The 12,609-nt window shown below is 48.2% G+C and overlaps 1 pseudogene; it reads left to right on the forward strand.

Moving 5' to 3' along the window:
* The first annotated feature begins 4,467 nt into the window (after positions 1–4,467).
* Positions 4,468–12,609, forward strand: part of LOC149326366 (solute carrier family 22 member 7-like) — an 80,373-nt pseudogene continuing 72,231 nt past the window's right edge.

Below are 12,609 nucleotides of genomic sequence, written 5' to 3' on the forward strand. Positions count from 1 at the left end.
GATAACACCAAGGGGCGGTGGATTTCGGTGCAGTCGTACGGATAAACTTGATACGCCTATCGGTGCGTCAGGCTGAAGACCGCAAAAGGTAGCAGAAATCCAGGCTGGAGGCTACGCAGGGCCGAAGAAAATCAGCGGCTGGTGTAAACTGTAAAAAGGTAAAAACAGACGAGGAATCAGGCCACGTCCCTCGGTCACTGCCACCGCTGCCAGAAATGAAATGTTCCGCGGCACGATACCAGTCGAAAAGTTCGCTTTCAGGTGATTCCGTCGATAACACCAATGGGCGGTGGACTTCGGTGCAGTCGTACGGATAAACTTGATACGCCTATCGGTGCGTCAGGCAGAAGACTGCAAAAGGTAGCAGAAATCCAGGCTGGAGGCTACGCAGGGCCAAAGAAAATCAGCGGCTGGTGTAAACTGTAAAAAGGTAGAAACAGACGAGGAATCAGGCCACGTCCCTCCGTCGCTGCCGCCGCTGCCAGAAATGAAATGTTCCGCGGCACGACACCAGTCGAAAAGTTCGCTTTCAGGTGATTCCGTCGATAACACCAAGGGGCGGTGGATTTTGGTGCAGTCGTACGGATAAACTTGATACGCCTATCGGTGCGTCAGGCTGAAGACCGCAAAAGGTAGCAGAAATCCACGCTGGAGGCTACGCAGGGCCAAAGAAAATCAGCGGCTGGTGTAAACTGTAAAAAGGTAGAAACAGACGAGGAATCAGACCACGTCCCTCCGTCGCTGCCGCCGCTGCCAGAAATGAAATGTTCCGCGGCACGACACCAGTCGAAAAGTTCGCTTTCAGGTGATTCCGTCGATAACACCAAGGGGCGGTGGATTTTGGTGCAGTCGTACGGATAAACTTGATACGCCTATCGGTGCGTCAGGCTGAAGACCGCAAAAGGTAGCAGAAATCCACGCTGGAGGCTACGCAGGGCCGAAGAAAATCAGCGGCTGTTGTAAACTGTAAAAAGGTAGAAACAGACGAGGAATCAGACCACGTCCCTCCGTCGCTGCCGCCGCTGCCAGAAATGAAATGTTCCGCGGCACGACACCAGTCGAAAAGTTCGCTTTCAGGTGATTCCGTCGATAACACCAAGGGGCGGTGGATTTTGGTGCAGTCGTACGGATAAACTTGATACGCCTATCGGTGCGTCAGGCTGAAGACCGCAAAAGGTAGCAGAAATCCACGCTGGAGGCTACGCAGGGCCAAAGAAAATCAGCGGCTGGTGTGAACTGTAAAAAGGTAGAAACAGACGAGGAATCAGACCACGTCCCTCCGTCGCTGCCGCCGCTGCCAGAAATGAAATGTTCCGCGGCACGACACCAGTAGAAAAGTTCGCTTTCAGGTGATTCCGGCGATAACACCAAGGGGCGGTGGATTTTGGTGCAGTCGTACGGATAAACTTGATACGCCTATCGGTGCGTCAGGCTGAAGACCGCAAAAGGTAGCAGAAATCCACGCTGGAGGCTACGCAGGGCCAAAGAAAATCAGCGGCTGGTGTAAACTGTAAAAAGGTAGAAACAGACGAGGAATCAGAACACGTCCCTCCGTCGCTGCCGCCGCTGCCAGAAATGAAATGTTCCGCGGCACGACACCAGTCGAAAAGTTCGCTTTCAGGTGATTCCGTCGATAACACCAAGGGGCGGTGGATTTTGGTGCAGTCGTACGGATAAACATGATACGCCTATCGGTGCGTTAGGCTGAAGACCGCAAAAAGTAGCAGAAATCCACGCTGGAGGCTACGCAGGGCCAAAGAAAATCAGCGGCTGTTGTAAACTGTAAAAAGGTAGAAACAGACGAGGAATCAGGCCACGTCCCTCGGTCGCTGCCACCGCTGCCAGAAATGAATCCATTGAATGTTTTATTTGTATGTAGCTGTGGCACAGAGGTGTCGTCGGCTGCCGAAGCTTGCATGAAAGCCGCCGGTCGCAAATAACCGCTGTGCACACAGCACCCGCTGCTGCACCGACAGCGCACTCGCGCGCACACCTGCCAATTCATCGGCGAGTTCGTCGCACAGCCACACCGCAGTCTGCTCCTCTAGTCGAAAAAGGCGTCGGAACACCTCGTCCGGCAAGTCAAAGGCGTCTTCGTGCGCCCTCCTTCGCCGTTGCTCGCGTCGCCGCAGCCGCCTCAGTCTTACAGCCACATACGCCGCCGCTGCCGCCGCCGCCATTTTCTGTGAAAAACTCAACGGTCCGATTTTGACCGCCTCGAAGCCGTCAAAAAAAAAATACGTCAAAATACGCCTGCATAATTAGGTGTGCAACGTCACCACTTCTGTGATGTCCATGACGTAAACGCCAGCCACCCATGACGCAAGAAAGCAACATGGCCGCCGGTCACGCCCGACCAATAGGAGCGCGGCTACGGCGGGGCTTTTTGACGAGTTTTTGACAAGTTTTTGATTTGGCAGTTCCGTAATACGGGCCCTGGAACGGCTCGCGCTGGGTATGGGCGCAAGACTGCCGTCTGGCACTGCGAGTTAACTTGCCCGCTCATGGCCGTGCGGCTATTGCTTCGACGAAGCTAAGCTCAGCCCGACGCTATCTCAGCCCGACATCGACACTGAGCTCAAGCCGTTTGGAGGAAGGCAACTACTGGCGGTGTCGTCCGAAATAGGGCAGCACCTTTCGAACATTCATAAGGCCAGGGTTGAAGTAAAGAAGGAGAATGGCGACGAGCACTCTCACTGGTCGCGGAGAGCCAGGTGCTCTGGCGTCCATAGGTGGCGCTTTTATGCAGTTTCTCCCAGTGGTCCTTTATGTGCTCCAGCAGGGAGCAGATTTGCACGAATGCCCACCGTTTTGTTTTGAAGCATTGCGGAAAAGCCGCCTCTCGTATGGCAGGAGCCCCACGAATAGGAAGTTAAGAGGCACCCCTCCTCATCCTGGAGGGGGCTTCACAATACCTCCTCAGTCGGATAACAAAGCCAACAGCCCTCAAGGTGGGAACGGCTGGCTCCATCCCCCTCCCGCTGGGGGCTTAACAATACCCCCTCAATCGGATAACAAAGCAGGCTGTGCTCAACCAAATACCGGCTCTCCTCCTCCAGTTCACATGTTGGGCATGAGCCGACGCGATTTGGAACAGCATACGTGAGCGGGATGATGTCATCGCCGCTCGGCTAATAATGTTACGAGCGGCGCGGGAAAAACCGTCACACAACTCTGCTCACTGCGGGAGCATATACAAGAACACTAGTTGCTCATAGCTTCGACGCCTTTCGCGTGCTCCGTATTATTCTGGCCGCAGCTGTACTGTGACCAGACAGGCCTATGCGTCAGCGTTCGGTTAATAAAACTGAAGTCTTCACTCAAAGGCAAATCGAGCACCTGCTGGGCTGCGCTTCTGAATACTCATACATGGGCTCCGGCTTTAGCAACACAAATATTCTGTTCCCACGAAGGAAACTGCCGCATATTTAGGGAGCATAGGAGCGGTGTGTGTAAGCCATTGCAGTGTTCACACCACGTGCACATTCGTCAAAATTAGCGGGACATGTACATTTTTTTTGTTGAGTGATTTAGCTAGTTTCAAAGCTTCAGTTTTGGATTACACTTTTTGATGTTACGTTTCTTTTTAAGCTATTCCTCTATATACTACCCTGGGTGCTTCTAAGAAGTGCAGAAAAAGTTTCTGGGAATACGGGAGTTCGAGATATAAACAAAATACTTTCAGAGGCGAACTGTCAGCCACGACGGACTTGATCAGTTACTTTAATGTCGTTCTAATTAAGTAGATAAATAACAAACGTTCAGTGTTTTATCTATTAAAGAAATATGATGATAGTGCCCAATGACATGTAACTAATGATGCAGAAATAGCGGAATGAAGAATTTAAACTTTTCAGTCATATTTTAAAATTGAACATTGTAGTTCATGGAATGGACTCCACCAAGCGCTGCTTGAAAACTGTGAACATTTTTACTCGAACGTGCCAGAATGATTTCCTTTAGTCGCTGATTATTCGCACGACCACTGCGTGATAGTGTGCATGCGTCTATAATACGCCGTGTTTGTCAAAACTAGGTGGCATCAAATATTTTCGCAGTAAGGTGACCTGTGCTGGCACAAGTCATTTTAAAACCTCCCAGTCAACTTGTAAGTATAATTAACATTTTACATTGCTTTCAGTACTGTTACATTTGTTTTTTTAATACCAAAGGATTACACGCCCCATGGGGCAAATACGCATCGATGGTCATAAAAAATCGCCCATTTTCTGAAGTAAAGTGAGCTCTCTAGACCGAAGCATTCCCATTGGCTGGACAGAAGCGACGCCACCAGACCGGAAGTGACGTAATTTTCGGTAAAGGCATCAACCGCTGCTGAGGCTATCACATTCTCAACAGGCAATGGAATTAAGTGTTCCTGTGAATATTTTTCCAGGCACTGCTCCTCCATTTAGGAATTGCATACGCTTATACCAAGCGTAATTTAACCAAGCAAATTAACCGCAGATGGTGGGCACCGACGACGTCTTCAAGAAGCTTGGACCATGGCACTACCCGGTGATGGCCTTCTGCTTTCTTCGCGGGTTCCCCACAGCGTACCATGCCATGGCGCCGACCTTCATCACACACCAGCTGAAGCACTGGTGCGCCAAGCCTGCCCAGCTGGCTAACTGGTCCACAGAAATGTGGCTAGAGAAAGGAGTTCCCTGCGAAGAGCGTGAGTACCCTGGTTCGGTCTCATCGCTGAAGCCAGTAGCTGTGTCCCATGCGAGAATGCTCTCTTGTGCTCTGAAACTGCGTGACGAATCCAGTAGTAATAGGCAACGATCATAACTCTGAGAAATGTTACTATGCGTGCAGAAGCTCACCCGCCTCTGTGCTATTTACCGTAATTGTGGTATTTCCGATGCGTGGAGACCAGGCGGCGGTCCCGCGGTTTTTTCTAGGCATTTAGCTACGAAGCAAACAGAGTTTAAACTCTGCAGTGCATTATGGATTAATCTGACATTAGCTGAAGAGTTTGGAAGTGACCATAGCGCGTCATTCCTGTCTTCTTTGCTTGAGAGCGTGAGCCGCATTCAGGAAGCTTCGTATTCAGTGGACTATAGTCAGGTGCAACTCAAAGTAACCCCTCTTCCCGATGGCGTCGGCCGATTCTCCCCCTTGACCGATCCTTTTGGACCTGTTACCGTGATATCGCTGGCGGTGTCAGATGAAAGGGGAATAACCACGGCTTAAATGAATTAGAGGAATTCAGAATGTCGCTGCAGAACAGATTTTCCGCTTTAACTGAAGAACACGACCGTAGTGTTGAAACAATGAATGGTAATCTCACAGCTATCGTTACAGAGTGCGCCGCAGAATTCGGTGGTAGGAGTCTAAAGATCTGATTAAGAAACGCCAAAGCATGAGGACGTCTAACTCCACAGACTGGATAGAACTAGCAGACCTATCGAAGTTAATAAATAAGCGCAAGGTGGCCGACATAAGAAAGTTTAACATGGAGAAAATCGAGCATGCTCTAAGGAACGGGGGCAGCCTAAAATCAGTGAGGAGAAAACTGGGCATAGGTAAAAACCAGATGCATGCGCTAAAAGACAAATAGGGCAATGTCATCAGCAATATGGATAAGATAGTTGAATTAGCCGAAGAGTTCTACACAAATCTATACAGTAGCGAATGTGATCATCAAGTTACTGAGGGAGGCAGTCGAGCACAGCAATGGGACATCCCACCAGTAACGAGGGAGGAAGTAAAGAAAGCCTCAGGAGCAATGCAAAGAGGGAAAGCAGCTGGTGAGGATCAGGTAACAGCAGATTTGTTGAAGGACAGAGGAGAGATTGTGCAACAAAAACTAGCCACCCTGTATACGCAATGCCTTGTGACCTCGAGGGTACCAGAAGCTTGGAAGAACGCTAACATTATCCTAATTCATAAGAAAGGAGACGTCAAGGACTTGACGAATTACAGACCGATCAGCTTATTGTCCGTTGCCTACAAGGTATTTACTAATGTAATCGCTAATAGCATCAAGACAACCTTGGACTTCAGTCAACCAAATGATCAGGCAGGCTTTCGTAAAGGATACTCGAAAAAAGACCACATTCACACTATCAATCAGGTGATAGAGAAATGCGCAGAATATAACCAACCCCTATATATAGCCTTCATTGATTACGAGAAAGCATTTGACTCAGTGGAATCCTCAGCTGTCATGCAGGCATTGCGGAATCAGGGTGTTGAAGAGTGTTATGTGAAAATATTGGAAGATATTTATAACGATTGCAAAGCTACTATAGTTCTCCATAAAGTCAGCAATAAAATTCCAATACGGAAGGCTGTCAGGCAGGGAGACACGATCTCGCCAATGCTCTTCACTGCCTGCTTGCAGGAGGTATTCCGGGGACTGGAATGGGAACAGTTGGGGATAAGAGTTAATGGAGAATACCTGAGTAATTTGCGATTCGCTGATGACATTGCCTTGCTAAGCCACTCATGACAAGAACTGCAAAGCATGATCAATCAGTTAGCCAGGCAGAGCAGAACGGTGGGGCTAAGAATTAACATGCAGAAAACCAAAGTATTGTTCAACAGCCTAGCAAGGGAACAGCAGTTCGCAATTGGTAGCGAGGTGCTGGAAGTAGTAAGAGAATATGTCTACTTATGGCAGGTAGTGAGCGCAGATCCGGATCATGAGAGGGAAATAACTAGAAGAATAAGAATGGGGTGGAGCGCATATGGCAGGTTCTCTCAGATCATGAACGGTAGCTTACCAATATCCCTGAAGAGAAAAGTATACAACAGGTGTATCTTACCGGTACTCACCTATGGGACAGAAATGTGGAGGCTAACAAAGAGGGTTCAGCTTAAGTTAAGGACAACGCAGCGAGCTATGGAAAGAAAAATGATAGGTGTAACGTTAAGAGATCGGAAGTGGGCGGAGTGGGTGAGAGAACAAACGCGCGTTAATGATATCCTAGTTGAAATCAAGAGGAATAAGTGGGCCTGGGCAGGGCATGTAATGCGAAGGCGAGATAACCGCTATTTTTAAGGGTAACGGAGTGGATTCCAAGAGAAGGCAAACGTAGCAGGGGGCGGCAGAAAATTAGGTGGGCGGATGAGATTAAGAAATTTGCGGGAATATGGTGGTTGCGGCTGGCGAAGGACAGGGTTAATTGGAGAGACATGGGAGAGGCCTTTGCCCTGCAGCTGGCTTAGTCAGGCTGATGATGATGATGATGGAAATGGATTACCCGTGGCGTCGTCAAAATTTATCGACGTCACTGGCTGGAGGGCCACTTTTGAAGGGCATCTGCCGTTTCGTTCTTTAGTTGTATCCGACCATAGACTAGGCGCTTTTCGTTGCTCCGAAAAGCGCAAACGCCGCCGCCGGCGTCTCGGAACGCTTTAGTTTTAGGGTAGAAGCTCGCACATCTTAAAATCAGTCAGAGGCGCGTGTTTGCTGTCTCGAACGCTGTAATGTAAACCGCTAGTGGATTGCAACTGTTTCTTCAGCATTAATTTTCGCATTATAATCTGTAGTGTCATGGCAAGTGCTACTTCAGCTGAGATTACTGAACAGTCAAAGATGCGTCACCCGTGTTCCTACAAAGGAGCGGACAGAAATAGACGTGTCTACTTAGTGGAGACTACCAGAATACGGGGCCTGTGTTTTCCTCGATTTTTCTATCTTACATCGCTTCATTAACTACTCCAAACCCCGCCGCGGTGGCTCAGTGGTTACGGCGCTCGGCTGCTGACCCGAAAGAGGCGGGTTTGTTCCCGACCGCGGCAGCCGAATTTCGATGAAGGCGAAATTCTAGAGGCCCGTATGCTGTGCGATATCAGTGCACGCTAAAGAACCCCAGTTGGGCGAAATTTGCGGAGCCCTTCACTACGCCGTCCCTCATGGCCTGAGTGGTTTCGAGACGTTAAACCCCAATCAATCATCATCATCATCATCATCAGCCTGACTACACCCACTGCAGGGCAAAGGCCTCTCCCATGTATCCCCGCAAACTTCTTAATCTCATCCGCCCACCTAACTTTCTGCCATCCCCTGCTACGTTTGCCTTCTCTTGGAATCCACTCTGTTACCCTTAAGGACCAGCGGGTATCTTGCCTTCGCATTACATGCCCTACCCAAGCCCAATTGTTCCTCTTGATTTCAACTAGGATATCATTAACCCGCGTTTGTTCCCTCACCCACTCCGCCCTCCTTAACTTAAGCTGAACCCTCTTTGTTAGCCTCCACGTTTCTGCCCCATTGGTGAGTACCGGTAAGATACAGCTGCTGTATATTTTTTCTCTTGAGAGATACTGGTAAACTGCCATTCATGATCTGAGAGAACCCTCCATATGCGCTTCACCCCATTCTTATTCTTCTAGTTATTTTCCTCTCATGATCTGGATCTGCGGTCACTACCTGGCCTAAATAGACATATTCTCTTACTACTTCCAGCACCTCGCTACCAACTGCAATCTGATGTTCCCTTGCTAGCCTATTGAACATTACTTTGGTTTTCTGCATGTTAATTTGTAGCCCCACCGTTCTGCTCGGCCTGTCTAACTCATTGATCATGCTTTGCAGTTCTTGTCCTGAGTGGCTTAGCAAGACAATGTCATCAGTGAATCGCAAATTACTCAGGTATTCTCCATTAACTCTTATCCCCAACTCTTCCAATTTCAGGCCCCGGAATACCTCCTGCAAGCAGGCGGTGAATAGCATTGGCGAGATCGTGTCTCCCTGCCTGACACCTTCCGTATTGGAATTTTATTGCTGACTTTATGGGGAACTGTAGTAGCTGTTCAATTGTTATTAATATCTTCCAATATTTTCACATAACACTCTCCCACACCCTGATTTCGCAATGCCTGCATGACCCAAATAAATCAAACCAAACTAAACCATTAACTTCTCTAAGCTTGCGTTCGCAAAGATTCACCACGCTCTAGTGTCTTGAGCGTCGTTAGAAAGTACATCGAGGAATCGGCGTTCAGTGGGTCGTATGTTTCTGCTATCGCCGAAGCAATGACGCGATGACAAGCAATGACAGTGTTTGTTCTTATTCTGCTTCCAGGTAGCGGGATAATGCAGCCAAGCAGGTGTTAAATGTACGCCTTCGAAGAAGCCCAAGATGGGTCGTTCAGGTTCTTGAATGAGAGCCGGTTGGAGTGCTCAAGGTGGGAGTACGACCTGGGGGACCACACGAATACCCTTACCAACACGGTGAGGTCCGAAGAAAAATGCAAAGCAAAGGTTCAATAGTACGTTTTACGCTACCAGTTAAGCATTAGCGTACTCCTGACTTCAGCACTGTTCGACCGCATTAACGTGAAATTACTGTCTGGTTCTGTCACTTTTCGCATGTGGGTCATCGTTACTCGATTATTTACTTTAAATGCTTCCAAAGCTAGCAAACGTCATTGCGGAGCTCACCAGTTTTTAAGTCACAAAAATGTCAAAAATGTGGTGTGTAACAACTTCAAATTTGAGAAATATTTTGGTCCACTTACCCTTAAGGATCTCACAGAGGGGCTGCACTAAATTTGCGAAACTTTTCCACCTGAGAAGGCTGCGATTCTGACCACTCGGGATGTTATTACGTGTTGCAAGGCGTCTTTATAGTGACTACATCTGACATACGAGGTCTGTTAGAAAAGTATCCGACTTTATTTTTTTTTTGCGAACACCTGATGGATATGAAACAAGCGCGCTTGCATCAGCCGACCTTCATCTTTGACCTTCGTGCGCATGCACGAATGTTTTCCCGCCTGCCGATAGCGTCAGTCGCTGGGACGCAGCATTTGAGTGTGGCAGTGCGTAGTGCTCTCGTCGGTTTTTTATTGCAAGGAAAATGCCGGAGTGAAAAGAGCAGCGCTACTGCATCAAATTTTGCCACAAACTGGGCGACAGCCAAGTGGAAACCATTCGAAATATTAAGACGGCTTTCGGTGACGATGCTATGAGCAGCACACAGATTAAGCAGTGGTACAATTGATTTAAAGATGGCCGCACATCCATGGAGAACGAACCACACTCCAATCGGCCATCAACATGCCGAAATGACCAGGTCATTGCCGAACTGAACGCTATGGTGATGCGTGACCGCCGCGTGACTATCCGAGAAATTGAGAAAGAGGTGGACATGAGCAATTTCTCCGCACATTCCATTATCACCTAAGATTTGGCCATGGAGAGAGTTGCGGCGAAATTCGTGCCGAAGCTGCTCACGGTGGAGCAAAAGCAGCTTCGCGTTGAAGTCTCACAGGACATGCTGGATTCCGCAAACGGTGGCCCCGACTTCATCAACATCATAATCACTGGTGACGAGTCTTGGGTGTACACGTACGACCCGGAAACCAGATCCCAGAGGTCACAGTGGAAGCATTCCACGTCACCAAGACTTAAGAAGGCCCGCCAGGTGCGCAGCAATGTGAAAGTGATGCTGACTGCTTTCTTTGAAACCCTCTGTGTGGCAGACCACGAGTACGCACTCCACAGGGTCAAACAATGACCAAAGAGTACTACAGGGATGTCCTCCGTTGCCTACGTGATGCTGTGCGGCGCGAGAACCCGGAGCTGAGGTCAACAGGAAATTGGCGCACCCATCGCGACAATGCTCGTGCACATTCCTCTCACTTGATTCAGATTTTTTGGCGAAAAAACAGACTCCTGTAGTTCAACAGACTCCTTACTGTCCTGATATGGCCCCTTCCATTTCTGGCTGGTTCCCAAAATCATAAGGTCATTGAAAGGAGCGCGATTTCAGACAAGGAAGAACATTACGGCTGCAACGACAGCTGAGCTAAACTCCATTCCGAAAGGGGCATTTTCGGAATACTTCCCACAATGGCAGCACCGCTGGAAGAAGTGTGTGGAGTCCCAAGTAGACTACTTTGAAGGTGACTAGGTTTGCAACGCTCCAGTTATGCAAGTTTTTTTTCTACGGCCAAAGGTCGGATACTTTTCTAACAGACCTCGTATAGGCTACTGCGAGGAAAAGAATTTGCGTATGCCACTTGGGCTTGAACTGTACGACATCCCAGCGGCAGGGTTTCCGCGTTTTTCTTAAGCAGCAGCCTCACGCATCAAAAGGAGGAAACTGGCATGTTTTCATATGTAAAAAGTCTCCCTTTCGGCTTTCTCGACGTCAGACACCCGCATGACATATGGCGGTACGATGGAGCTTGGGTAGTATACAAGCTGTGGTAGTAAACACAACTTTTCCTTTCGAATGCTGCTGTATGCATCCTTCTAGCCCATATATTTACTGCCTTTAATTTGCACAGACTGCATACAGTTGCTGCTATCGCATAAAGCTACAGACTGCATATAGTTGACGGCTATATTTGTCTACCTAATAAAACGGAAGCTGGATCCACAGTCCTGCCTTTCTTTGTCATATGTTTTACAAGCTCATAGAACGTAGGGCTAGTTGTCACTTAGTCATCATTTAATACAGCCCACAAAAAGAGACACCAAAAGACTCTAGACGAGCACCAGCTCTTCTATAGCAGCGCTTGTGTTCGTCCTCTTCCCTCTGGTATGCTGTATTGCACGATGACCTGTTCTGTACTTAAGGGTCAATTTTTTCTGCATTCTGACCTATGCAGTTTCACCGCTCTTTGGCATTCACGGCGAAATCAGTTATCTAAACCTCAGCGTGCTACTTATGGAGGATTGTGCGACACAGTAGATATTTCGCAAAAGGAAAGCCTTCGGATAACGCAGACCTTATGCAGCTTGGCAGGTGCTCACACACACAAGAGGCAAATAATGGTTTCATTTGGTTTATTGGGGTTTAACGTCCCAAAGCGACTCAGGTTATGAGGGACGCCGTAGTGGAGGGTTCCGGAAATTTCGACCACCTGGGGTTCTTTAACGTGCACAGACATCGCACAGTACACGGTCCTCTAGAATTTCGCCTCCATCGAAATTCGCCCGCCGCGGCCGGGATCGAACCCGCGTCTTTCGAGTCAGAAGCCGAGCGGCGTAACCACTGAGCCACCGCGGCGGGAGAGGCAAATAATATTAAGATTGGTCTATAATACTTATTTCAAATCTGAAATATTTGTGTTAATCTCAAATAATTTTGAGATTGAGCCACCTTTCAGTCGCTTGCTCAGAACAGCATTGTATTTCTATCGGCTGTCTCTTTAAAATTGTTTTCTTCGAAACCTAGAATTGCACTGTCCGCCCGTCCGTCGGTGTTTACACGCAAAGTTCATTATTGTGTCACGTACTGGATTGACAGATTATTTTGAGAATTTTCGGGAGAAATCGTTTTGTAACGGAAAAACTGAGCTGAACTGTGTTTCTCAAAGGGACATGGAGGAAAAATAGAAGTTAGCCTGCATCTGTGGATTAGTGCATATTAGTAACACTGACGTGACCTACTGAAAACCTAGCTTTTTCGTGCTAGGTGTTGCCTTACACACAGCAAAGTCAAGACGAATCTTAGAAGCGATTTTTACCCTGGACGAAAATTAGATGGGATTGTCTTCAGTGCGTCTTGTAATTTGCATGCTAGGAGCTACTCCTCTGATATGAGCAAAATTTCAGCTAGCATGGTTGTCTGCTAGCGATGCTGCCAGCTCTTGAGCTCCTCGTGATTAGGACTGAAAGAAAGCTAGTGTATTATACAT

Source organism: Amblyomma mixtum, chromosome 10 (assembly GCF_055824585.1).
Source record: "Amblyomma mixtum isolate Tamu chromosome 10, ASM5582458v1, whole genome shotgun sequence".
NCBI classification, from domain to species: Eukaryota; Metazoa; Arthropoda; class Arachnida; order Ixodida; family Ixodidae; genus Amblyomma; species Amblyomma mixtum.